Source organism: Schistocerca piceifrons, chromosome X (genome assembly GCF_021461385.2).
Source record: "Schistocerca piceifrons isolate TAMUIC-IGC-003096 chromosome X, iqSchPice1.1, whole genome shotgun sequence".
NCBI classification, from domain to species: Eukaryota; Metazoa; Arthropoda; class Insecta; order Orthoptera; family Acrididae; genus Schistocerca; species Schistocerca piceifrons.
In genome coordinates this window covers 761,388,876-761,416,696 of record NC_060149.1, presented here as the reverse complement: position 1 = coordinate 761,416,696, position 27,821 = coordinate 761,388,876, and positions in this window count along the sequence as shown.

Here is a 27,821-nt window from a genome sequence, read left to right as displayed (position 1 = left end):
CCGCGGTGGTCATGCGGTTCTAGGCGCTGCAGTCCGGAACCGCGGGATTGCTACGGTCGCAGGTTCGAATCCTGCCTCGGGCATGGATGTGTGTGATGTCCTTAGGTTAGTTAGGTTTAAGTAGTTCTAAGTTCTAGGGGACTGATGACCTAAGATGTTAAGTCCCATAGTGCTCAGAGCCATTTGAACCATTTTGAAACGCGTAATACTGGATTAATATAAAGTCATTTTGCATTCAGTCAGTGACGTTTCCTTCAGCGACTTATTCAGCATTTTGCAGACTAGACATATATTTCGACATGGTCGCATACCTCCTTCGTGACTTTGTATCCTGGCTATGCCATTCTGTTATCACCGTGTCCTCATATTTTTCCTTTATTGTCATTCATTCGCCTCACCTAGTATTGGCGGGGGGGATGTAGGCGGAGTGGGCTATCAGCGGGTAGAAGTCGCCGCTCTTCAGCCACAGAGGGACAGTTGTAAAAGTTAAAAAGTACAAAGTCGGTGTGTTCTCCGTTGAACATAGGGATACATGAGTGGAATGATGAGTGAGGCTAGACTGCCAAGAAGAAGGGTATCATGGGAATTTAGCAGCTGTGGTAGTGCGTAAGAGCGTGATTGTGTATGCGGATGTTTGGAAGAGGAATGCGAGAGAGTGAAGACGGATGCCATTCCGCACCAATCCTTAGGCTGTGGGTGGAGAGGAGTGAAGAGGGAGGGGTTCCTGACCGGATGAGGCGCGTTGGGCTCTGTTTAGATTAAGAAGGCTAGGTATATATTAGGGCGGATTTCATAGTCGTGTAAGGGAGGGCGATTAAAATTTCGTTGTGAAACAATGTGGAGAGTGTGGATGTGTAGTGTTGGGGGAATGTGGTAGTAGAGGTGCAGTAGAGTACCAGGAGCAGTGAGCAGTGTGAAATTATGGGGTGGGGAGTGTCGAGTTTGTGGGTAATGTAGGGTATTCGGAAGTGTTCAAGATGGAAGAGGAGGGAGGGAAATTTTATACATTGGTAGAGGATGCGGGTCGGGGGGCATAAGCAGATCCCAAAGGCTAGGCAGAGTGCATGGCGTTCTAGGATCTGTAGGGCGTGATACGAGGAAGGAGGAGCGGAAGTCCATGCCACATTTGCATAGCAGAGAATGGGTCGGATCAGCGACATAGCTATGGAGGATTGTGGAAAGATGCAATCGCCATCTTCGGCTGGATAGTAGTTTTAGTAATTTTAGTCTGCTCTGGGCTTTCTGTAGAATGGTTAGTAGATGGGGCTTCCATGTTAGTCGGCGATCCAGTGTTGGTCCGAGGTATTTTAGTGTGTCAGTTAACTGGATAGGGCGGTTGTAAATCGTAAGATAAAAGTTGTCGGAATGGAATCTGCTGGTGGTACGCTCAATTATTATTGCCTTGGTTCCGGTAGGGTTGATTTCGAGGAGCCACTGGTTGCACCAGGAGATGAACTAATTGAGAAGGAGCTGGAGGGATCTCTCTTCTAGGATATCCTAGAAGAAAGATTAAGGAAAGGTAAACCTACGATTCTAGCATTTGTAGACTTAGAGAAAGCTTTTGACAATATTGATTGGAATATTATCTTTGAAATTCTGAAGGTGGCAGGGGTAAAATACAGGGAGCGAAAGGCTATCTACAATTTGTACAGAAACCAGATGGCAGTTATAAGAGTCGAGGGGTATGAAAGGGAAGCAGTAGTTGGGAAGGGAGTGAGACAGGTTTGTAGGCTATCCCCGATGTTACTCAATCTGTATGTTGAGCAAGAAATAAAGGAAACAAAAAAAAAGTTCGGAGTAGGTATTAAAATCCATGGAGAAGAAATAAGAACTTTGAGGTTCGCCGATGACATTGTAATTCTGTCAGAGACAGCAAAGGACTTGGAGGAGCAGCTGAACAGAATGGACAGTGTCTTGAAAGGAGGGTATAAGATGAACATCAACAAAAGCAAAACAAGGATAATGGAATGTAGTCGAATTAATTCGGGTGATGCTGAGGGAATTAGATTAGGAAATGAGACACTTAAAATAGTAAAGGAGTTTTGCTATTTGGGGAGCAAAATAACCGATGATGGTCGAAGCAGAGAGGATATAAAATGTAGACTGGCAATGGCAAGGAAAGTGTTTCTGAAGAAGAGAAATTTGTTAACATCGAGTATAGATTTAAGCGTCAAGAAGTCGTTTCTGAAAGTATTTGTATGGATTGTAGCCATGTATGAAAGAGAAACGTGGACGATAAATACACTCCTGGAAATTGAAATAAGAACACAGTGAATTCATTGTCCCAGGAAGGGGAAACTTTATTGACACATTCCTGGGGTCAAATACATCACATGATCACACTGACAGAACCACAGGCACATAGACACAGGCAACAGAGCATGCACAATGTCGGCACTAGTACAGTGTATATCCACCTTTCGCAGCAATGCAGGCTGCTATTCTCCCATGGAGACGATCGTAGAGATGCTGGATGTAGTCCTGTGGAACGGCTTGCCATGCCATATCCACCTGGCGCCTCAGTTGGACCAGCGTTCGTGTTGGACGTGCAGACCGCGTGAGACGACGCTTCATCCAGTCCCAAACATGCTCAATGGGGGACAGATCCGGAGATCTTGCTGGCCAGGGTAGTTGACTTACACCTTCTAGAGCACGTTGGGTGGCACGGGATACATGCGGACGTGCATTGTCCTGTTGGAACAGCAAGTTCCCTTGCCGGTCTAGGAATGGTAGAACGATGGGCTCGATGACGGTTTGGATGTACCGTGCACTATTCAGTGTCCCCTCGACGATCACCAGTGGTGTACGGCCAGTGTAGGAGATCGCTCCCCACACCATGATGCCGGGTGTTGGCCCTGTGTGCCTCGGTCGTATGCAGTCCTGATTGTGGCGCTCACCTGCACGGCGCCAAACACGCATACGACCATCATTGGCACCAAGGCAGAAGCGACTCTCATCGCTGAAGACGACACGTCTCCATTCGTCCCTCCATTCACGCCTGTCGCGACACCACTGGAGGCGGGCTGCACGATGTTGGGGCGTGAGCGGAAAACGGCCTAACGGTGTGCGGGACCGTAGCCCAGCTTCATGGAGACGGTTGCGAATGGTCCTCGCCGATACCCCAGGAGCAACAGTGTCCCTAATTTGCTGGGAAGTGGCGGTGCGGTCCCCTACGGCACTGCGTAGGATCCTACGGTCTTGGCGTGCATCCGTGCGTCGCTGCGGTCCGGTCCCAGGTCGACGGGCACGTGTACCTTCCGCCGACCACTGGCGACAACATCGATGTACTGTGGAGACCTCACGCCCCACGTGTTGAGCAATTCGGCGGTACGTCCACCCGGCCTCCCGCATGCCCACTATACGCCCTCGCTCAAAGTCCGTCAACTGCACATACGGTTCACGTCCACGCTGTCGCGGCATGCTACCAGTGTTAAAGACTGCGATGGAGCTCCGTATGCCACGGCAAACTGGCTGACACTGACGGCGGCGGTGCACAAATGCTGCACAGCTAGCGCCATTCGACGGCCAACACCGCGGTTCCTGGTGTGTCCGCTGTGCCGTGCGTGTGATCATTGCTTGTACAGCCCTCTCGCAGTGTCCGGAGCAAGTATGGTGGGTCTGACACACTGGTGTCAATGTGTTCTTTTTTCCATTTCCAGGAGTGTAGTTTAGACAAGAAGAGAATAGAAGCTTTCGAAATATGGTGCTACAGAAAATGCTGAAGATTAGATGGGTAGATCACATAACTAATGAGGAGGTATTGAATAGAATTGGGGAGAAGAGGAGCTTGTGGCACAACTTGACTAGAAGAAGTGATCTGTTGGTAGGACATGTTCTGAGACATCGAGGGATCACCAATTTAGTATTGGAGGGCAGCGTGGAGGGTAAAAATCGTAGAGGGAGACCAAGAGATGAATACACTAAGCAGATTCAGAAGTATGTAGGCTGCAGTAGGCACTGGGAGATGAAGAAGCTTGCACAGGATAGAGTAGCATGGAGAGCTGCATCACACCAGTCACAGGACTGAAGACCACAACAACAACAGCAACTGGAGGGACCGTTGGGATTTCTGTAAAATGGTATAGAGGAAGAGGAAGGCGGAGTCAACGGCATTCTGGTGGAGATGAGAGGGGGAAGGGGCATAGGTATGTCGGCGGTACAGATGACATGCAGGACAGGAGAACCTTGGGGCACACCTGCAATGGGATGGAGTTGAGTACTGCTCTGTTTATGCATGTCATTAGTACGGATGTCTTACAAAGTCCTGTGTATTATGCTGGAATTGATGACATGCTCTAACCATAAGACATGGCCATTATTTATGTAATGACAGATGTTATGTTATAGCTGAAACTGTTTTAACCCTAATCCGTGAAGATGGTCTGTAACTGAAACCGGTCGATATTTGGGTTTTACATAAAAAAGCATCTGATGGTCAAACATACCTTTTATATATTTTTTTCCTGGTGAGTTCGACTGACCTTCTCTCACAAAACAGAGTAAGACGTTACTGTGTCGCTATAATTTTGTTCTAGCGTATCTGGAACTGATATTTCATCACAGATTTGAAGCACAATATTTAACATCTCATCTTTATCACAAACGGACGTAATTTTCCATAATCTGAAGGGCAGCCACAAAGATGATACTATATTGTGTAACTTCCGAATTACGACTGTCTCCTCTATGAAACGGAGACAGCACATTGTCGGTGCTCGTACTATCTACAGTTAATAGACGATAATACAGTTCTGGTATATTGACAAAATACCAATTACAGTGAAATAGAGTTTAGCAGTTAAGTCCATCTTTCATTTGCAGGACACACAGCGTGTGTTAGACAAGAAACCTGGCTCTACAGTAATTTAAACGTGCCTATGTATCTTCAGACACTGCGTTAGTATGAGTTCATTTTACGCACCCATAACAAAACGAACTGACTATAGGTTGCTTCTCGCCTTCGAGCACTTCTATTGCATCTTTGAATGGCTCTAAAAACGTCACGACTTCATTTACAGTGTTATTATCGTAACCAATAAGATTTTTAAAGACGTCCTTCTCCTTAAGCAATTCCTTGATTTTGTTGCACTGTCTGACTACCGGGTGATCAAAAAGTCAGTATAAATTTGAAAACTTAATAACCCACGGAATAATGTAGATAGAGGGGTAAAAATTGACACACATGCTTGGAATGACATGGGGTTTTATGACACACATACATGCCCGAGACAGGATTCGAGCCTGCGACCGTAGCGGTCACGCGGTTCCAGACTGAAGCGCCTAGAACCGCACGGCCACATAGGCCGGCGTTGCACGCCCAAGTTCAAGCACTAAAGTACGTTAATACCCAGACATCTGGGGCTCTCTGAGTTACCACTTGTTCAAACGCTCATTATGAGTTAAAGTGTGCCTTTTTCGAAAAAGCTAAATTTAATTTCGATGAGGATAGAAACTGAATTAATGAATCAAAATTTGTGCCAAGATCAGGACTTAAGCCCCAGGTCTCCTGCTTACCAGGCAGATATGCTAACCATTATACCATCGTGGTAGTGTGGCTCACACAGCTTCTATCCTTATCGAAGATAAAGTTGAGACTCATATCTCTGCAGGAGAATGTAATTCTATCAGATCAATAGATCACCTATCCCTGTGGTACAGGTGGGATTCCCCATTACGTACAAAGCTGGGGTGCTATTCCAATTTCAGAGAGCATCGGCAATACTGGCGTTTAAAGAAGCGGAAAATGTGCTGAAGGGTTTGTGTGGTGGCGCGGAGTGGCTTCGCGGTTAGAGGCTCCATGTCACTGACTGCGGGACCGCTCCCGCCGGAGGTTCGAGTCCTCCCTCGGGCATGGGTTGTTGTTCAAATGTGTGTGAAATCTTGTGGGACTCAACTGCTAAGGTCATCAGTCCCTAAGCTTGCACACTACTTAACCTAAATTAACCTAAGGACAAACACACACATCCAGGCCCGAGGGACGACTCGAACCTCCGCCAGTCGGGCATGGGTGTGTGTGTGTGTTGTTCTTAGTATAAGTTACTTTAAATAGTGTGGAAGTCTAGGTACCTATGACCTCAGCAGTTTGGCCCCTTAGAAATTCACACACATTTGAACATTTTTTTTAGGTTTGTGTTAGGGAGGGTAATCCGTGCAACTGTCCGAGCCAGAGTGCCACAGAGATGTAGTGGTTAGCGCATCTGCGTAGTAAGCAGGAGATTCAGGGTCAAGTCTCAGCCGTAAGGCAAGTTTTAATTCATTACTTCACCTTCTATTCTTATCACAGATTACGTTGAGGCTCATATGTCTCCAACAAAATGTAGTTCCATCAAATCACTTCATAAATTTAAGCTACGGGAGCAAAAGCTACGGTTGTTCAGTTTGAGGAAACCAAACGAAGTAGTAGTTTGGCGACACTGTCTTTGGCAGACTGCTTGAATTTGTATACGTATATGTGGTGAATGTTCTTTCGGACATGTCTGAAAGAGCAGACACCAAACTTGATCCTGCAGCCTTATACGACAGTTAATCAAAGGAATAATGGTAGTAGCTGCTACTGCGAAATGAATTATGTCATTGGGGGAAGTTAGAAAATTCGTACCGGACCGAGACCGAACACGGATTTCTTCGTTTCTCGTGGACGGTCAGCATTACAGCCTAGGCCGTCCGGACACGGTCCCTGACCGACCGGGATGGCCGTGCGGTTCTACGCGCTACAGTCTGGAACCAAGCAACCGCTACGGTCGCATGTTCGAATCCTGCCTCGGGCATGGATGTGTGTGATGTCCTTAGGTTAGTTCGATTTTATTAGTTCTAAGTTCTAGGCGACTGATGACCTCAGAAGTTAAGTCGCATAGTGCTCAGAGCCGTTTGAACCAACCTGGCTGACCCTTATTTACGACTTTACGACACACTACAGTGAAACCTCACTTAAGGAGCACCTCCCATAACGCCCAATTCCCATAACGAGCAAAACAAATTGTAAAAATATGACTTGATTAACCAGCGACGCATCGCATAACGAGTGACGACGATTTAGTGTGGCGTCTCCAACCGTTCGCGCGTGTTGGGGGAAACGTTCAACAATATGAAAACCTTTCACTGTCGGCAGCGGCATATGACCGACGTCTTTTGAGCGTACGGCAATCTCGGTTTAGCGCTCTTCCTGCTACCATCTTAGTGCAGCTTGTGATTTTTCTAAACTCGTGTTTACACAGTGGTTTTTGTGTGAAAATTTTAATAACCTTCGTAGAAATGTCCCCGAAGATAAAGCACGAAGTAGACGACCATAAGAGAAAGAAAATGACCCTAGAAATGAAGCGTTGAATCACTGAAAAACGTGAACGTGGTGTGAGCGTTGCTGATTTAGCACGCACATACAATCGGTCTACATCAACTATTTGCACTATCCTCAAGAACAAGGACAAGATTAAGGAGGCAGATGTTTCAAAGGGAGTGACGAGAGTATCTAAACAACTGTTCCGTATTTTTGACGATGCTCCTTATATGGATAAATGAAAAGCATTTGCAAGGCGGCACTACTAACGAGAACATCATTTGTGAAAAGGCGAGAATGACTTTCGCCGACTTCGTTAAGAAGACCCCAGGATCATCAGCGGTCGAAGAAGTGTTTAAGGGAAGCCGTGGGTGTTTCAACAAGTTTAAGAGAAAAAAAGAATGGTTCAAATGGCTCTGAGCACTATGGGACTTAACATTTGTGGTCATCAGTCCCCTAGAACTCAGAACTACTTAAACCTAACTAACCTAAGGACATCACACACATACATGCCCGATGCAGCATTCGAACCTGCGACCGTAGCGGTCACGCGGTTCCAGACTGAAGCGCCTAGAACCGCTCGGCCACACCGGCCGGCTTAAGAGAAAAACCGGCATCCACAGCATTGTGAGGCACGGCGAAGTAGCCAGCTCTGACTCAGAGACACCAGAGAACTTCGTCAGGCATTTCAAGATGATCGTAGATTCTGAGGGTTATCTGCCGCAGTAGGTTTTGAATTGTCACGAGACGGGTCTATTCTGGAAAAACACTCCAGAGTGTACATTTATAACAGCGGAGGAGAATGCATTGCCCGGTCACGAGAAAATGAAAGCCCGTCTCACTCTTCTATTCTGTGCCAATGCAAGCGTCAGTTTGAAAATGAAACTATTACTTCTTTATCATTCGGAAACTCCACGCGCCTTCAAGAAGTGTAAAGTCCAGAAGAACGTGTTAAATGTGATGTGGAAGTTCAACGGTGAAAAAATATTTGCTTCTTGAGATGAATCTGCCACCCCATGTCTTGCTTGTTGTGGACAACGCTCCTGCCCATTCTCCAAGCCTACAACGCCACCACCTTGAAGAGTTTCAATTCATCAAGATCCAATTTCTGCCTCGCAACATCACTCCGTTACTCCACACTATGAACCAGCAGATTATTTCTAACTTTAAGAAGCTCTACACTAAAGCACTCATCGAGCACTGCTTTCAGTTGACTGAAGCTGCCAATCTTACCCTCGGAGAGTTTTGGAAATACTTCAACATCGTTGCCTCCGCCAAGAGAACTCTCATTTCTGTTTCGAAGAAGCTTTGGCCGGAGTGCGTTGTCGAATGTGACTCTGTGGCAATTGCTTGAGATAAATCTGCCACCCCATGTCTAGCTTGTTACCGAGCGAGGTGGCGCAGTGGCTAGCACACTGGACTCCCATTCGGAAGGACGACGGTTCAATCCCGCGTCTGGCCATCCTGATTTAGGTTTTCCGTGATTTCCCTAAATCGCTCCAGCAAAATGCCGGTATGGTTTCTTTGAAAGGGCACGGCCAGCTTCCTTCCCCGTCCTTCCCTAATCCGACGAGACCGGTGACCTCGCTGTCTGGTCTCCCCCCCCCCTCCCCCAAACAACCCAACCCAACTTTTCTTGCTTGTTATGGACAACGCTCCTGCCCATTCTCCAGGCCTACAAGACCACCTGTAGTTCACGAGATTGTATCTTTGGCCAAGAGCATGGGACTAGAAGTGGATAACAATGATATCGATGAGCTTGTGGAAGATCACAGCCAAGAAATGACAACCGAAGAGCTTATGGAGGTACAGTGAGTTTCACAGCAGGAAGTTGTGGAGAGGAGTTCTTCAGAGGGAGAGGAGGAGGCGGTAACAGTTGCATCGTACATTGAAAGCCATCATCCCACTAAAGCAGTGGCTATGCGCGCTAGAAATTTATTTGACGATAATACTGTGTCGCATTTTTTGCAAGTGTTAAAGCGTCGGCAGAACAAAAAACTGTAGCTAGCTTTCTAGTGAAAAAGAATTAATTAGTATCATGAATAATGAAGTACATAATACTGTATGTGTAATTTTCTTCGAATAAACGGCATGAATAAAATAAAACTTTTAGTACTTTTTCTGCATGGGTAGCATTGTCGTATTTTACATTAATCTGTATGGGATAAATTGTTGCACTTAACAAGTGTTTCGCACTACGAGTAATTATCCTCAGTACGCGAGGTTCCGCTGTACTAACGTAGTGCCCCTGCCCATTACGCTCATTACTCGTAGCCATCGCTGATTCCCTTAGGAGTTCAGGTGTGTGTGTGTGTGTGTGTGTGTGTGTGTGTGTGTGTTTCCGCACAGAAAGGACCATTGGGCCGCCTCTCTCTGTCTCTCTCTCTCTCTCTCTCTCTCTCTCTCTCTGGCACTGATATGTCAAAACAAAATTTTAACAAAATGGTAATTCCGGCAGAAACCACTGGAGTTCCAACGCTTAACAGGAACCATCCCAGGATTTGTTTCATGTGATTTGGGAAAAGTTATGGAAATTCACATCAGGATAGCTGGATTCTGAGAAAGTCTAGAGGTGTTGAACTGTTTGTTGATGAAAAGAAATGTTCTTAGTTATTTTATTACAAATTACCCAGATTGTCTACTTCAGAAACAATCGGTTACGCAGTCAAGTAACGAAAAGGAAATTGCATTGAACTGTTGTAATGTACGTTGCTCGATCGAGCCGTCAATGATCTCTGCCAATCTTCACAACTGTCCATGGGTTCTCGGGCTCCAGCTACATTTCTCATTGCATGACAGACTCTGATGGTGTGTAACAAGCCTAAGAGAATTTATCTTTAAACTTTTAATTCGTCATTTGCTCAAAAACAAAGGTGATTTTTGTATTTCATTTTAAAAAAATATTAATACGGTCAGGTATTTGAACACGAATGTTCGCTAGAACAGTGCTGAATACTCAATTTTCAATACAAAGTACAGTAGCGCTCATTTAACCTAATTTCAAGAGGCCAGAATATAGTCAATTCTGTTTAACAAAATTTAAATTAACGATTTTTTTCGTAAAAATATACGACTGTTCAGTTTACTTTCTGTCTTCTTATGGGCACCAACGAAAGAGGGTGTTCTGTTACCATAACCTCTAAAAAATTAATGAAAATAAGTACACTGTACATGTACAAAAAGTATTTCTGGCATTTGTGTAATTGATGAAGTATATGTACATATTGTCAAATGCTTGTTATCATTTTTTTTTAAACAGTGCAGTTAAGCCTACACATATATTGTGGAACAGTATTGTACCCATCGAACTAGTGCATCATGTAATAGAAAAAGCTATAATCTTAAGAGACACTGATTTTATGCCTCTTCTGAAAACGCCATAGCCAGCCCTAGGAACACACAGATCCAGAAATTCCCTGACTCTGGATGGTCTGACGAGCCTTTTCTTGAAGCTTGGACAATAAAATTTGCTGTAAGTGCTGCGTCTTCATCACACTAAGTTACAATCAGAACACATGCTTTAGTTTACAACAATTCTTATACATTACACATTTTACTTGTATACATTAATTTTGGAAAAAAAACCTTAATTATTATTTGTTGGATTGTTGGTCGTAATACTATGGCACTCTCTGAAGATACCAAATCCGGAGAAGCCTGAAATGCCATGGAGACATCAGAAATGGCATAGAGATATCAGAGGAGGTAACAAATCTCTGGAGAACAGCGGCTGCAGCTGCCACTTAAGCGCGACTTTCCGGTGGCATATCTTCATGTTCCTCCTCAGAAAATGGCAGTAAAATATTATCATTCTCTTCTCTATCATAGTCAGAGCTGATGACTGGTTCCTCGGCAGCAAAGATGTTGTCTGCCTGCGACGATACTTCCATACTGACGATACAAGAGGGCACCAGCCCGGTATAAGCCAGCAGAAGAGCAGCATCTGAATCAAAAATTGTATCCGCATTACGAGTAATTTCAAAAGTTGGATCATAAGTTTCCTCTTCAGTTTCAACTATGTTATCAGTTGCTGTCCAGGTCTTCTTTAAACAGTTAGTTATGGTTTCATCCGAGGTAGGAGATACGTTACAGATAGCTTGCAGTACATTCCAATGTGAAATTGTTTGTTGTAGTTAGATTACACTGATTGGCAGAGCAGCGGTCAAAAGTTAGCAAAGGATTTCTCTTCTTCGCAGCCATTTCTTGTTGAACTATCAAGAGAGAATTGGTCATCCAAGCATTATTACTATTCTCGGAGTGGCATGGTAGATTGAATAGCTTGAAATTTTTAAAGCAACGTGGATTTTTGCATTTGACAATCACTAATAGTTTGTGCTTCTCAGAACGATGTGAATTACAACACAAGACCACCGTCAGTCTCTCCCAGCTGCGTTTTTCTCCATGACGTTTTTCGTTCTCAACATACGTTTTTTAGAGGCATCAAGATGTATAAATGGCCAGCTTCAGCCATATCAAACACATCTCTCGGGTGATACATTCTCGTTTACTCTATGTGCCTCCCCACTGACACCGGCAGCACTGATTTTATGCCTCCTCTGAAAACGCCATAGCCCTCGGAACACACAGACACAGAAATTCCCTTTCTCTGGATGGTCTCCCGAGCCTTTTCTTGAAGCTTGGACAATAGAATTTGCTGTATGTGTATGTCTTGGAACAATTCAAACAGAGAATCCTCCACTACTTCATGTTTGGCTGACCTCATGCGCTTCCTACTGCCGCTAAATGAACAGCTTGCAGGACTTGCCTATAATTTCCGTCTTGCAGTTATTCTCGATGACAGAGTAAACTTCGAAACATGAGAGTGTTCTGCAACCTGTATTTTAAATCTCCACTCCACTGTCGACGATATGTAATTTTCTGATTTTGTTTTACAGTCAGAGCTCGTTTCTGTTTCGACGGCATATTGTGAGTGGTGGAGCGGAAGGACGGAAAACACATTCACCGTTCACGTTGTTGAGTGTCGCACATTCACTCATATTCATAGACCTTTGCAGAATGTTTACGGAGACCTGGCAGTAAACAAAAGCACGGCGAGTCATTGAGCAAGGCGTCTGTCATCATCGCAACAAGGTCGCGCAAACCGGTCCGACCTCCTACGTACCGGCTGGCCGCACACTCCTGCAATGTTGGAACGTACCGACCTTCTCATCCGAGATGATCGACGGACTGCAGTCAAACACCTAGCTGCACAAACTGGACGTCTCTGTTGGTAGTGCTGACACACTCGTCCACCAGTTGGGGTACTCAAAGGTGTGTACCCCCTGCGTTCCTCGGCGCCAAACAGAAGACCATAAATAGCAACGGAGGACCATCTGCACACATTTGCTTGCGCATTACGTGGCTGATCGTGACAGGGGATGAAACATGGGTCCATCACTTCGAACCGGAAGAAAAACGGCAGTCCATCGAGTGGTGCCACACTACCTCTACTCTGAAGAAGAAGTTAAAAGCCGCTGCCTCAGCCAGTAAATTCATGGCGATGGTCTTCTGGGGTTCTGGAGGGATTATTCTGTTTGATGTCCTCCCTCATGGAGCAACGACCAAATATGAAGAGTATTATGCTACCCTCAAGAAATTGAAGAACTCACTTTAGCGTACTCATCGCCACGCAAATACAAACGATCTCCTCCTTCTCCATGACAACGCAAGGCATCACACAAGACTGTGTAGGCGAGAGAAGCTCTCAAAATTTCATTGGACTGTTCTTCCTCATCCACCCTACATCCAGGATCTCGCACCGTCCGACTTCCATATGTTTGGCCCAATGAAGCATGCACTCCGCGGGAAGCAGTATTGGGTTTATGGGGAGGTTTCTGATGCAGCAAGACATTGACTCCGATATTGAGTGGTACCATGCGGGCATACAGGCTCTCCCAGTAAGATGGCGTAAGGCCGTCGCACTGACGGAGGTTATGTTGAAAACCAGCGTTTTGTCGCCAAAGGGGTGAGGAATAATATGGTGTACTGGAATCCCGAATAAAACCAACCCGATTTCAGAAAAAAAGTGAGTCGCATTACTTTTTGAACGCCCCTCGTACATACTTATCCGGTTTAGACGAAGAATAAGATATGTAATACGTAATGTGGAGACCAAATTTTTGTTTTTAGTACGAAACATCTGAAATTCGGTTTAAGCGGTAAGTTTTTCGATGTAATTATGGGTTAATCAAATGTTCGGTTTACCCAATTTCGAAATAACGACTGTTTGCTTTAATACTTTACTTTCTCACACTTTCATTCTTCAAGTTAACAGTGGCCATACTGTGTAGAGCATCTCGTTTGGAACGTGATACGTCACAATTATCGAAATCTGTTAATATTACGTTCCAGTAACAACAGTTCGAAACGAATTCCGGCAAGGATTTGTGATATGCTTGAGGTTATCACACGGTGACTAGGTATGGCACGGAGTGGTGACAGACGATAACGAAGGAATTCCCATAGGCACCAAGAGCTTATAACTTACAAAACAATGTTCAAATGTGTGTGAAATCTTATGAGACTTAACCTCTAAGGTCATCAGTCCCTAAGCTTTCACACTACTTAACCTAAATTATCCGAAGGACAAACCATGCCGGAGGGAGGACTCGAACCTCCACCGGGACCAGCCGCGCAGTACATGACTGTAGCGCCTAAGACCGCTCGGCTAGTCCCGCGCGGCGATAACTTACAGAAATGTTGATAATACAGTACGTAAATCATACCTGAAATCGCAATAATGACTAGTGCGTGATATGGCAAGTCAAAACATTTTTATTTGCAGTCATAGAAACAGGAAACCAAACCTTTCTTTCACATTCAACCAAGACTAGTTCAGGGAAATTTGGAATTTCAGTTTGGAAATCTCAGGCAAATTTTTGGACGAAACCATGTTGCCACCCATTCAGTTTACTTTTTACTCGATAACAGCTTGATCTTCCGTCTCAAAGGAGAGAATGGGGAGATGATATGGAGAGAAAATAAACCTATTCAGCAAACTATTTCCATTCTATAGTTGAAACTAAAGCAATTGCAACTTTCAGTATCAGAACGATCACTGTGCTTTTGTCTGCAGGAGACCCTTCAAATCCAGCGTCAGCACTGCTATGTTGCGACACAACCACTACCGAAAGAAGGATGACCTAACACTTACGATGTTGCTACACAAGTGCACATTCCATTTAATATTACAATTTATAACATTTTCCATTCTAAGAAGCTCTCGACGGCAAGACAATGATCCGGTTTTAAATCTCCTCCTGCTATCCGCATTCATAGGTGGTTTTAGTGCGCCTTATACGCAAAGTGCAGTAGCGTGTGTTGAAGTCCTCGTTGAGGTAAGCAGTTACAATAGAATACAATGTCATTTTTTTAATATTAATTTACGTTTTTGGCGCATTCGTCAATCATCGTGCCGTAAGATACTTCAACTGCAACAGGAGATCATTTTCAATTAATGTCAGAGCTATTATTGAGAGTATAAAGTGCATACATAAAGTTTTTTATTTTTTTTATGTCTGAAAAGCTTGTCTCAGGTGAAGCACTAGATGCAGAAATAATCAGAATAACTTCTAAGAGTTTTACAATTTCACAGTATGCGATCTGGGGTACATTTGACAATAAATTTCTATAAATCACCAACACTTGTATGATGCATTTCTCTGGAAATATATGCAAACACTAGCTGTGGTATTAAACAGGGAAAACCTGAAACCAATCCATAGCAGTCTTTTAGTGAGTTTAATCCAGGTTCAGGGTAACATGGTTTATACTGATCAAAATTACCTACATTTAAAAGTTGCAAAAATAACAAAGAGTCCAAGTTACTGTATCCATCTTGTAACTGTCACAGCACTGTGTACAAAATTTCACGGGCAATTCTTCCAAAGTTTGTTTCCAAACTGACTGCAGTAGGGTTATTATTCCTAGGATGTTTAATTGCTGGTTCAAACTTATGCTAGTCATGAATGACTCTTTCCTACATTCTTTCAGATCCGTCACATTTTGTCTTTAACATTTATTCGGATTCATTAATTTTGTTAGTCAATAGCCTATGTAATAAGCCCTGGTTTGAAATATATCAAATAATATGTCAGTAAGAGGGCAATTATCTGAAAAAGTGTGTTGAACGAAATTTAAACTTACATTCTGCATCGTGGTTTCAAATGCACAAGTAGCAATATAGGCTACTTCGTCCCACATATTTTGATTTATCACAGCCTTTAAAAGTGAAACTAGTTCACTGTACCATTAGATTTTAACGAGAAGGGATGCACAACTCCACTGCTTAGCATATACTCCAGAGAACCATTTCTTTACTGTTTGTTCTAGAGTCCAAGACCTTTTTGCTGACTTGAAAAAAAAGAAAAAGTTGCATGACTATTCGAAGCGAAGAAAAATTTCTGCACTCTTAGATTTTTGACACGGCATACGATAGTATTGAATTTAGTCGATGGACTAAACAGTGAACGAACACTAAAAATGTTTATCGCTCTCGATTACAGTCCAATCAAATGACGAGCCAAACACCGTTCCATCGTAACTATGAGCATGTTCGTGAATTTTGGAATCATTTAACGAACTTGACTAACAGCTGTGACATAGTGGAGAACTGATGAAACCTGCGAGAAATTACGCACATCAGCTGCTTCACCCAGAATAACTGAGGGAATATTGGTTAACTTTTCTCCTTTCTTATTTTATTCACGACTGTGTCTGAAATAGAGACAGTCAAGTCGTTCTGTAGTAGATGTGACAGTTCTGTAAATACAGAAGAATGTGCTAAATGGTGTTTCAGCTTTTCATGTGTGTGCGTGAAATCCTATGGGACTTAAGTGCTAAGGCTATCAGTCCCTAAGCTTACCCACAACTTAACCTAAATTATCCTAAGGACAAACACAAACACCCATGCCCGAGGGAGGACTCGAACCTCCGCCAGGACCAGCCGCACAGTCCATGACTGAAGCGCCAAAGACCGCTCGGCTAATCCCGCGTGGCTCAGCTTTTCACTCAGAGGCTACAGAAGTTCAACATAATTGTTGTTTAATCAGATTTTGCGTATTAGGGCGTCCTCACAGCGACTCGTTGCTGTTGTAAAGTTATGCAATGAAATACCATATACAAGATTTCTAGTTATTATGCACGATTCAATTGTAAGTCTATCCATTTGTATTATATCATTCGCCTCTTGGAAATTGCGGACAGCAAAGTTGTTCAGCGGAGTCCCATAATCACACTGGACTGCCCCGCTTCGATTTTTATGATTCTGCTGCTCAGTGTACGATACGCAACGGGCCAGCTTCTTTATCCCATCGCCAACAACAGCACGCCTGTGTGATGGCTATTATAAACTGTTAAGGCTGTTTATAGCGTTGACGTAACATGAACCTACAAACCACATGTGAAATTAGGGTATGTTTTCCGTAGCACCAGGAAAGTTATTACAACATTTAACTGTTACAACCCCACACCAAGATTCCCAGTCGGTCCACTGCGAGACATGGTAAGCTGGTGGTCAGCCACACATCTCGGAGCTCCAGTTGCCACTTGTACACCCTGTTCAGAAAACATCAGACCTTACCTAAATCTTAAATTATAGAAAGCGCGAACTTACGAATTTTGCTAACGGTTCTGAAAAATTGGCAGTACAAATCCAAAAAAAAAAGGAAAAAAAACATAACTTTTGTCAGTCCATGTGAGGAACGCATTTAAAATTTAATTTTTCCTTCAGTTTCGTAATTGTTTCCAATTTACGCAGAAAGCAGTGCTTACCTTATATCCCTTGAATAGACGTTACTGGCCTGGGGCTCTATGACTATCTGCTCCAAGGGTTGAACTGTCAGAAATCTGAAGCTGACAGAGGAGTTTATTTTTTCTATACACGTAGTCTCATATACTTCAGCATTTTGATTGAGCTTTGGCATGACGCATTTAAACAGCTCAGTTGCTGGTAATCAGCAGATAACATTACATATCTTCTGTCTATGGAAGAACAGAAAAAAATCAGAGAGATTTACAAGAGGTCATAGCAAGTGCTTCTGGACTTGATGATTCTGATAGAGCTGTGAAAAGTCATCGGTAAGATGGCAGCACAACAATAACTGGTGCATTCAGGGACGTCTCCAAAAAATACCTCGGAGACATTGCCCAAAACAACTACAAAATATTTCATTTAAAACTGTAGCGTGCGGAGGGACGGGCCCGTACGTAGCCAGTCACTCCTGTTTCTGACACATCTGCACCATGCGGGCTGCTGGTCCTCCTTTGGAGACAGTTTACGCACCACGCTAATACATCGAGTATTTGGATTTCACTGATTACAGAAGCTCTGTTTACAGGCTTAACCATCAGCATCGTTCATAGGTAGCAACGCAGCAACTACGACGGCGCTGCTATCGGGTTCCACCCTCCCTCCGCGGGTCAAGTGGTCTTCAAGATCCCAAGTCCACAGCTCGTGGTCTACTGGATAGCGTTAATACTCCCGGATCACGGAGTCCTGGGTTCGATTCCCGGCTGGGGATTTTCTCTGCCCAGGGACTGGGTGCTCGTGTTGTTCTCATCATTTCAGCATAATCATCATTCGTGACAGTGGCTAAATTGGACTGAGTAAACAAATTGGACTGTCTGAAAAATTGGAACTTCGTATGGGCGTTGATGACTGCGCAGTTGAGCGACCAACAAAACCAAACATCATCATAGACGAGGAAGTTGCAGTGCGACTCCAGTCTCTCGAAACCAGCAGGGCGGGAGGAAGCAATGGGATCACAAACATCCTCCTCGAGAATTTGCCTCAGGGGGTCCATTGGCTTGTGGCCGACATCTTCAACCAAGTTTTCCTTTGGAGGACCCACCCTTCCGCGTGGAAACACACAGAAGTGGTCGGTATCCCGAAGACGAACGAGAAGCCTCGGCTGGCGTCGAACTACCGGCCTATCAGCTTGCTCCAGTCCCTCTCAAAGGTATTCAAGAGGCCATGCATGAAACACCTACTGGAGCACGTCAGGCAGTAACGCTTACTTCCAGATGAGTAGTTTGGTTTCTGGAGTGTCATGTCACCTCTCACCAACTGCTGCGCCTGGTGGATCTAGCCATGGGAGCACTGGAGACGAGAGAGTACATCGGGGCGGTACTCCTGGATGTGTCTAGGGTCTCCGACTTGGTGTGACATGACGGCCTCGTGTACGAACTCTCTGTGCACGGGGTTTCGACGTCATTCGGAGTCTTCCTGTGGTCCTACCTCTCTGGCATGACCTTTTATGCTATGGCGAAACAATCAACGTCGAGCCGGCCGCTGGTGGCAGAGCGGTTCTGGCGCTACAGTCTGGAACCGCGCGACCGCTACAGTCGAAGGTTCGAATCCTGCCTCGGGCATGGATGTGTGTGTTGTCCTTAGGTTAGTTAGGTTTAAGTAGTTCTAAGTTCTAGGGGACTTATGACCTCAGCAGTTGAGTCCCATAGTGCTCAGAGCCATTTAAACCATTTGAATCAACGTCGACTGCGAAAACCATATGTTTAGGGGTGTCGCAGGAGTCGGTACTCGGCCCCTTACTATGCATCGCCGACGCGCCGTCGGTTGCATACGTGTGTTTGGCACTCAATGCTGTCGACACGGCCCCGTTCACCCACAGTATGAACGTCGCACTATGGCACGCAGCCTCCAGCTTGAATGTGTTGCCTTGGACGCCTGGGCCACCAAATGGCGGCTCAAAATCAGTGCTGGGAAGATTCAAGCGGTCGTCTTTAGCAGATGGAAGGTGCCGCCGCCTCTGCCCCATCATGTGTACCAAGACGGCTGCCTACCTCGGAGTAAAAATCAATTAGCGTCTTACCTGGCTGCCGCATAGACGCGACATCAGAGACAGGACTGCAAGGCGTTTACACGCGCTCTACCCGCTGCTCGACCCCGAATCGACGCTTTCCCCTCTCCATGGCCTCACGCTTTATCTGACACTGCTTCGTACAGTGTTGTAGAACGCGACCGTGATGCGGGGGTAAGCTGTCGACTCCCACATCTCTATCCTACCGAAACCTTCCCTGGCTTTACCCCACGCACCAGCTCCATGAGGATGTGGGTCACCCATTGTAGATTGATGGGTTCCGACAAACAGCCCATACATTTTATGAAAAGGCAGGCCTCTCCCGCAACCGGCTCTTCAGTAGCGTGGGGCACCAACACAATCACCGGCTGACTACGCATTGGCTGCACCTGTTGTCAGAGTGACACTCTCCGCAATTGCATGAGGATCAACCTCCTCGAATAACTTGCGACCGATCCAGCACGATAGGCCACGATCCCCTACCACGACAAGAAAGGCAGGAACAGCACCTCAGCGCTTACCCTGTGACAGGTCGATTTTTGTTTGGTCGCCCATAACTGTGACTGCGACTCCAGCAGCCAGCTGCAGATGCAGCTCCGCTTGAGACAATTCGCACCGGTACCTACGGCGACCCATCTGTTACAGCATCAGCCGACCTCTGCACCAAGCCGAACCGCTACGTTACGTCGCCCAGCGGCTACCAGCAGCCTTCCTTGGCACTCAGTGCTACTGTTTAATTGTGCTACAGTGAATATTGGATTGACATTCTTTGAAGTTTCATATGTTATTTCTTGCTCTCACATTCTATCATTTCTGTTATTACTGCCAAAGGTGGAACATTAGTTTTCTGTAGCGAGGCTGCAATCATCAATCATTTGCGTGCAATTGCAGACTAGAGAACATAAACCAAAAATCACCACCAAAAAGTCAGGATCCATCGTCCTATCTCCAGTAATTTTTATGGAGAGATGGTTACAGCATAGGTTCCAAAAACACTTTAAAAACTAGATTCTGCGTTGTCTGAGAGTTGGAAACTGTTCCTGGAAATGACCATATCCAATACAGTAGGTCGCAAAACATACAATTTAAGGAGAGAGAAATCATCCTTTTCGATTTGTGCGCTACACTAGCTGTGTAGAAAAGGTCCTGTAGCGCTTGATCAATTATAATATTATCTGTTTCCCAGCGGTCATTACGCTTCTCTTTGGTTAGAGAGTTAGTTTGACCTTTCTAAAGGCATAAATACAACACCTTGAAGGCATATGTAAATTGGACATTAAGCGGAATCAGCGTCGACGAGCGAAAATGTGTACCGGACCGAGATTCGAACACAGGATCTCCCGCTTACCATGAAGGCGCGGCAACCACGGCACATCCTGGACACAGCATTATCGCAACTGGGCGGACTACCTCTGCCCAGCTAGGCTTATCAGTTATAACTATGCGTGGTTTCTGATCTTTCGGACATGGATCCACTATCTTCAGTGCAAATGCACAAATACGTCCGATCTCCTGTGGGAATCTCTGCGTAGCGAAAGGGAGTAAAATAGACAGGTACTGCGGAAGGTGGCGCTCGGTGGGAGTGTGAATCGGCCGTGAAGCGTGCTGAGATACACTACTGGCCATTACAACTGCTACACCACGAAGATGACGTGCTACAGACGAGAAATTTAACCGACAGGAAGAAGATGCTGTGATATACAAATGATTAGCTTTTCAGAGCATTCACGCAAGGTAGATGCCGGTGGCGACACCTACAACGTGCTGACATGAGGAAAGTTTCCAACCGATTTCTCATACACAAACAGCAGTTGACCGGCGTTGCCTGGTGAAACGTTGTTGTGATGCCTCGTGTAAGGATGAGAAATGCGTACCATCACGTTTCCGACTTTGATAAAGGTCGCATTGTAGCCTATCGCGATTGCGGTTTATCGTATCGCGACATTGCCGCTGGCGTAGGTCGAGATCCAATGACTGTTAGCAGAATATGGAATCGGTGGGTTCAGAAGGGTAATACGGAACGCCGTGCTGGATCCCAACGGCCTCGTATCACTAGCAGTCGAGATGACAGGCATCTTATCCGCATGGCTGTAACGGATCGTGCATCCACGCCTCGATCCCTGAGTCAACAGATGGGGACGTTTGCAAGACGACAACCATCTGCACGAACAGTTCGACGACGTTTGCAGCAGCATGGACTATCATCTCGGAGACAATGGCTGTGGTTACCCTTGACGCTGCATCACAGACAGGAGCGCCTGCGATGGTGTACTCAACGACGAACCTGGGTGCACGAATGGCAAAACGTCATTTTTTCGGATGATTCCAGGTTCTGTTTACAGCATCATTATGGTCGCATCCGTGTTTGGCGACATCGCGGTGAACGCACATTGGAAGCGTGTATTCGTCATCGCCATACTGGCGTATCACCCGGCGTGATGGTATGGGGTACCATTGGTTACACATCTCGGTCACCTCTTGTTCGCATTGACCACACTTTGAACAGTGGACGCTATATTTCAGATGTGATACGACCCGTGGCTCTACCCTTCATTCGATCCCTGCGAAACCCTACATTTCAGCAGGATAATGCACGCCCGCATGTTGCATGTCCTGTACGGGCCTTTCAGTATACAGAAAATGTTCGACTGCTCTGTTTGACTCAATGCCCAGGCGCATCAAGGCCGTTATTACGACCAGAGGTGGTTATTCTGGGTACTGATTTCTCAGGTTCTATGCACGCAAATTGCGTGAAAATGTAATCATATGTCAGTTCTAGTATAATATATTTGTCCAATGAATATCCGTTTATCATCTGCATTTCTTCTTGGTGTAGCAATTTTAATGGCCAGTAGTGTAGTTCGCGCAGTTGAAATAACGCTGTGTCCCGGATGGCGCCGTGGTTATCGCACATGTCTAGTAAGCAGGAGATGCCGGGTTTGAATCTCGGTCCGGTACACATTTTCGCTCGCCGCCGCTGATTCCGCTTAATGACCCGCTGCAGCTGAGAGCAGTGGTCTCCCTCCAATTTACATATAATGATTCACAGCTGCGTATTCTGAATGGTGTCTGTTCTTTCTGACATGTTTTAAAGGAAAATATCTGCATAGAACGGCGACAAGAGTGGACCAGCAGTCATTGGAAACAACCTGTAGATGGCAACGACTCTGCTTGCCGAAATATTGTGGAGAACATACGACATGCCCAGGGTGGACACATGAGTTTCTAAAAGTAATATACCCCAGAGTAACGAGGCCTTTTTATACCACTGCTTGACCATCAATTAAGCAAGCTTTCATAAATCATCTGTGAGCAGCTTTCCACACAACACACTGCATATTGGCACTTGTTACATATTAAATCACTGTTTTAGATCGTAGGTTCAGTCATTCTGCAATATGGTTTATAAGGGGACAAAAAATTATTTTCCATTCACTGGGTTACAGGAAGTAGCAAGTCGGAATGCTTTTAAACAGCAAATGAAGTTCAACTGTACCACTAAATTTCTCATCTGCTACAAATTTCAGTGCCCTTCAGGCAACTAGCTCAGACTGTATGAAACTAACGTTTGTGCATACAAAGTCAATAGGAGAAGGAGTCATTATGTTGGGTAATAGTCTATGTAGGAATTAACAGATAAGTGTATTTGCAGGGCAGACTTTGCAGCATATTGTATTGCCACCTTGTATGCTACAATCTTGTTCAGGCATAGGTTGATATTTTGCTGGGAGAAATCGTGGCTGGATGTGAGGGAGGACAGGACAATGTAATTAGATGGAACACAATGCCTTGGCTTCCTTCTTGCAGTGGCTAAGGTAAGATGGGGTAATTTCAGTGTGCATCTTGGTTGAGCACACGTCTCGGGTTTCTTTTTCTAGTAAAACAGCCACACAAGTGTAGTGCTTCTAGCTTTAAATCGTTTGTATACTGTAGTTTAATAATATTTTGTTTTGTGATCAGAAGGCAAGAAATGGTATTTTGGTTGATATGTTCCCTGTTTATTATATGCAATCTATTTTTGGGGATAAGTTATCAAGTCTAGCTATAGTTTTCAGAGTCCAAAAGCATACAATAAAAACTATTTGTGATGTGAAATCAAGAATGTGCTACAATGCCTGTTCAAGGAACTGGGAATGCTACCTACTGCTCTGCAATATATATACTATATTACTTAATGAAATTCAACATAAATAATATATTTCTTTTTTCAGACTAACAGCTCAGCTCGCTAAAAATAAAAATAATTTACATAAAGATTTAAATTCTCTCACTTCGGCCCAAAAGCGTGTCTATTATTCATGAAAAATCATTTTCAGTTACTATTCAATAGGCACAAGAAGTTTATCTATTAATTAAGGTCAGCCATTTATTAATAGCTAACTACTGTTACTCCATTGATGAATTTCTTGGGAGAACCAATTTATATGTATATACACTGGAGCCCAAGAAACTAGTACACCTGCCTAATATCGTGTAGGGCCCCCGCGAGCACCCAAAAGAGCCGCAACACGATGCGGCATGGACTCGACTAACGTCTGACGCGCTGCTGGAGGGAAATTACGCGATGAATCCTGCAGGGCTGTCCATAAATCCTCAAGAGTACGAGGGGATGGAGATCTCTTCTGAACAGCACGTTGCGAGGTATCCCAGATATGCTCAATAATGGTCACGTCTGAGGAGTTTGGTGGGCAGCGGAAGTATTTAAACTCAGAAGAGTGTTCCTGGAGCAACTCTGTAGGAATTCTGGACGTGTGGGGTTTCGCATTGTCCTGCTGTAATTGCCCAGGTCCATCGGAATGCACAATGGACATGAATGTATGCAGGTGTTCAGACAGGATGCTTACGTACGTGTCACCTGTCAGAGTCGTATCTATACGTATCAGGGGTCCCATGTCACTTCAACTACACACACCCCACACCGATTCAGAGCCCCCTACCAGCTTGAAGAGTCCCCTGCTGACATGCAGGGTCCAAGGATTCATGAGGTTGTCTACATACCCCTACACGTCCATCCGCTCGATACTCGTCCGACCAGGCAACGTGTTTCCAGTCATCAACAGTCCTATGTCGATGTAGAGGGGACAAGGTGAGGCGTAAAGCTTTGTGTCGTGCAGTCATCAAGGGGGCACAATGGACCTTCGGTTCCGAAAGTTCATATCGATGTTTAGTTGAATGGTTCCCACGCTGACACTTGTAAGGGCTGCATTTCTGTCACATTGAGCGATTCTCTTCAGTCATCTTTGCTCCCGTTCTTGCAGGATCTTTTTCCGGCTGCAACGATGTCGGGGATTTGATGCTTTACCGGATTCCTGGTATTCACGGTGCACTCGTGAAATGGTCGTACGGGAAAAGCTCCACTTCATCGCTACTTCGGAGATGCTGTGTCCGTGTTCCCATCGCTCGTGTGCCGACTATGACACCAAGTTCTTCTTCACTTAAATCTCGATAACCTACCATTCTAGCAGCGCTCGACCGGTTAACGCACTGCTTTCCGAGCGGGAAGACGTGCCGGTCCCTGGCACGAATCCGCCCGGAGGATTAGTGTCGAGTTCCGGTGTGCCGGCCAGTCTGTGGATGGTGTTTAAGGCGGTTTTCCATCTGCCTCGGCGAATGCGGGCTGGTGCCCCTTATTGCGCCTCAGTTACACTATGGCGGCATTTTTGTGCAAACACTGTCTCCACGTACGAGTACACCATAATTACTCTACCACGTAGACAATTGAGGTTACATTCGTCTGGTGTGGGACGTTCCCTGAGGGGTCCGCTGGGGGCCGAACCGCGCAATAATCCTGAGTTCGGTATGTGGCGGTGGTGGGGTAAGTGGACTGCTGTAGCCTGTTGTGGTGTTGTGAACCACTGAGGGTTACGGCGGGGATGAAGCCTCTCCGTCGTTTCTAGATCCCCAGTTCAATACCATACAACACAATAGAATTACAATACAATTCTAGCACCAGTAGCCGATCTAACAATTGCACTTGATGTCTTACATAGGCGTTGCCGACCGCAGCGCCGTACTCTACCTGTTTACATATATCTGTATTTCAATACTCACGCCTATACCAGTGTCTTTGGCGCTTCGGTTTATGATTAATAATACAGTGACGGGAAGCAGTTGAAACACCAAAAAATAATTAACATAGATTAATGAAATATCGGTAGAACGTTTGTCTAGGCAACATATTTAACTGATTAACGTTGCAAGATTACAGGTTAATGTAAGCGCGACATATGTCATTGCAAATGTGAAAGACTTGTACATTAATACCCAGTGTAACGGCCAGAATTTTGAAGACCAACATGCAAACGTGCATGCATTGTGTTGTGCAGGTACTAGATTTCAGTTTGTGGGATGGAGTTCCATACCTGTTACACTTGGTCGGTCAATAAAGGTACGGTTAATGCAGTTTGTGGATGACACTGGAGTTGTACTCTCGTTATGTCCCATACGTGCTCGATTGGAGACCGAGAAGGCCAAGGCAACATGTTGACACTCTGTACAGCATGCTGGGCTACAATAGCGGTATATGGGTAAGCGTTATCGTCTTGGCAAACAGCCTCTGGAATGTTGTTCATGAGTAGTAGCACAACAGGTCGAATCACCTGACAGCCATGAGATTGCTCCTGCTGTCATATGATCTCGCATTGAAGACCATAACTCCAGGTGTAGGTCCAGTGTGTCTAGCACACAGACAGGTTGGTTGAAGGCCCTCTACTGGCTTTTTTCTAGCCAACTCAGGGCCATCACTGGCACCCAGGCAGAACCAGCTTTCATCAGAAAACACAGCAGCCCCCCCCCCCACCCCTGCTCTCCAATGAGCTCTCGTTTGATGCCACTGAAGTCGCAAATGGCGGTGCTTAGGGGTCTGTGGAATGCAGTCTACAGGGCGTCTGGCTCCGAGTTATCCCTTAAGTAACCGATTTGTAACAGTTCGTTGTGTCACTATAGTGCCACTGCTGCTCAGATTGCTGGTGGAGATACAGTACGATGCGCCAGAGACATACGCCGAACACGATGGTCTTCTCTCTCGGTAGTGCCACATGGCCGTCCGGAGCCCAGTCTTCGTGCGACTGTACATTCTCGCGACCACCGCTGCCAGCAGTCATGTACAATGACAACATTCTTGGCAAATCTTTCTGCAGTATCGCAGAAGAAACATCCAGCTTCTCGGAGCCCTATTATGTGGCCTATTATGTGGGTTAACAGCGTCTTTGTAGCCTTAAAGGCATTCTTGACTGACAGCAACTCACCACGTCCAGTCTTAAAGGTAACTAACGTTCACGACCGTTAGAGCGTGTATTTATAGCAAACCTGATTTTCAACATAGTAATGACGCTACTAGCGCCACTCTTATATGACTGCTCCGAAATTTGAACAGACATCATCTTTCAGTTAGATAAAAACTGAAGAAACTGCAAAAAGGTGGGAAATTAAGGAGATGGAACCTGGATAAACTGACTAAACCAGAGGTTGTAGAGAGTTTCAGGGAGAGCATTGGGGAACGATTGACAAGAATGGGGAAAGAAATACAGTAGATGAAGAATGAGCAGCTTTGAGAGATGAAATAGTGAAGGCAGCAGAGGATCAAGTAGGTAAAAAGACGAGGGCTAGTAGAAATCCTTGGGTAACAGAAGAAATATTGAATTTAATTGATGACAGGAGAAAACATAAAAATGCTGTAAATGAAGCAGGCAAAAAGTAATACAAATGTCTTAAAAAGAGATCGACATGAAGTGAAAAATGGCTAAGCAGGGATGGCTAGAGGACAAATGTAAGGATGTAGAGGCACATATCACGAGGGGTAGGATAGATACTGCCTACAGGAAAATTAAAGAAACCTTTGGAGAAAAGAGAACCACTTGTATGAACATTAAGAGCCAGTTCTAGGCAAAGAAGGGAAGACAGAAAGATGGAAGTGGTATACAGAGGGTCTATACAAGGGCGATATACTTGAGGACAATATTATGGAAATGGAAGAGCATGTAGACGAAGATGAAATGGGAGATATGACAATGCGTGAAGAGTTTGAAAGAGCACTGAAAGATCTAAGTCGAAACAAGGCCCCGGAAGTCGACAACATTCCATTAGAACTACTGATAGCCTTGGGAGAGCCAGCCCTGACAAAACTCTACCATCTGGTGAGCAAGACGTATGAGACAGGTGAAATACCCTCAGACTTCAAGAAGAATATAATAATTCCAATTCCAAAGAAAGCAGGTGTTGACAGATGTGAAAATTACCGAACTATCAGTTTAATAAGTCACAGCTGCAAAATACTAACGCAAATTCTTTACAGACGAAAGGGAAAACCTGGTAGAAGCCGACCTCAGGGAAGATCAGTTTGGATTCCGTAGAAATTATGGAACACTTGAGGCAATACTGACCCTGAGACTGATCTTAGAAGATAGATTAAGGAAAGGCATTTGTAGACTTAGAGAAAGCTTTTGACAATGTTGACTGAAATACTCTTGTTCAAATCTTGAAGATGGCAGGTGTAAAATACGGGGAGCGAAAGACTATTTACAATTTGTGCAGAAACCAGATGGCAGTTATAAGAGTTGATGGGCACTGCTTAGTGGTTGGGAAGGGAGTGAGACAGAGTTGTACCCTATCCCCGATGTTATTCAATCTGTATATCGAGCAAGCAGTAAAGGAAACAGAAGAAATATTCGGAGTAGGAATTAAAATCCGACTTTGAGGTTCGCCGATGACACTGTAATTCTGTCAGGGACAAC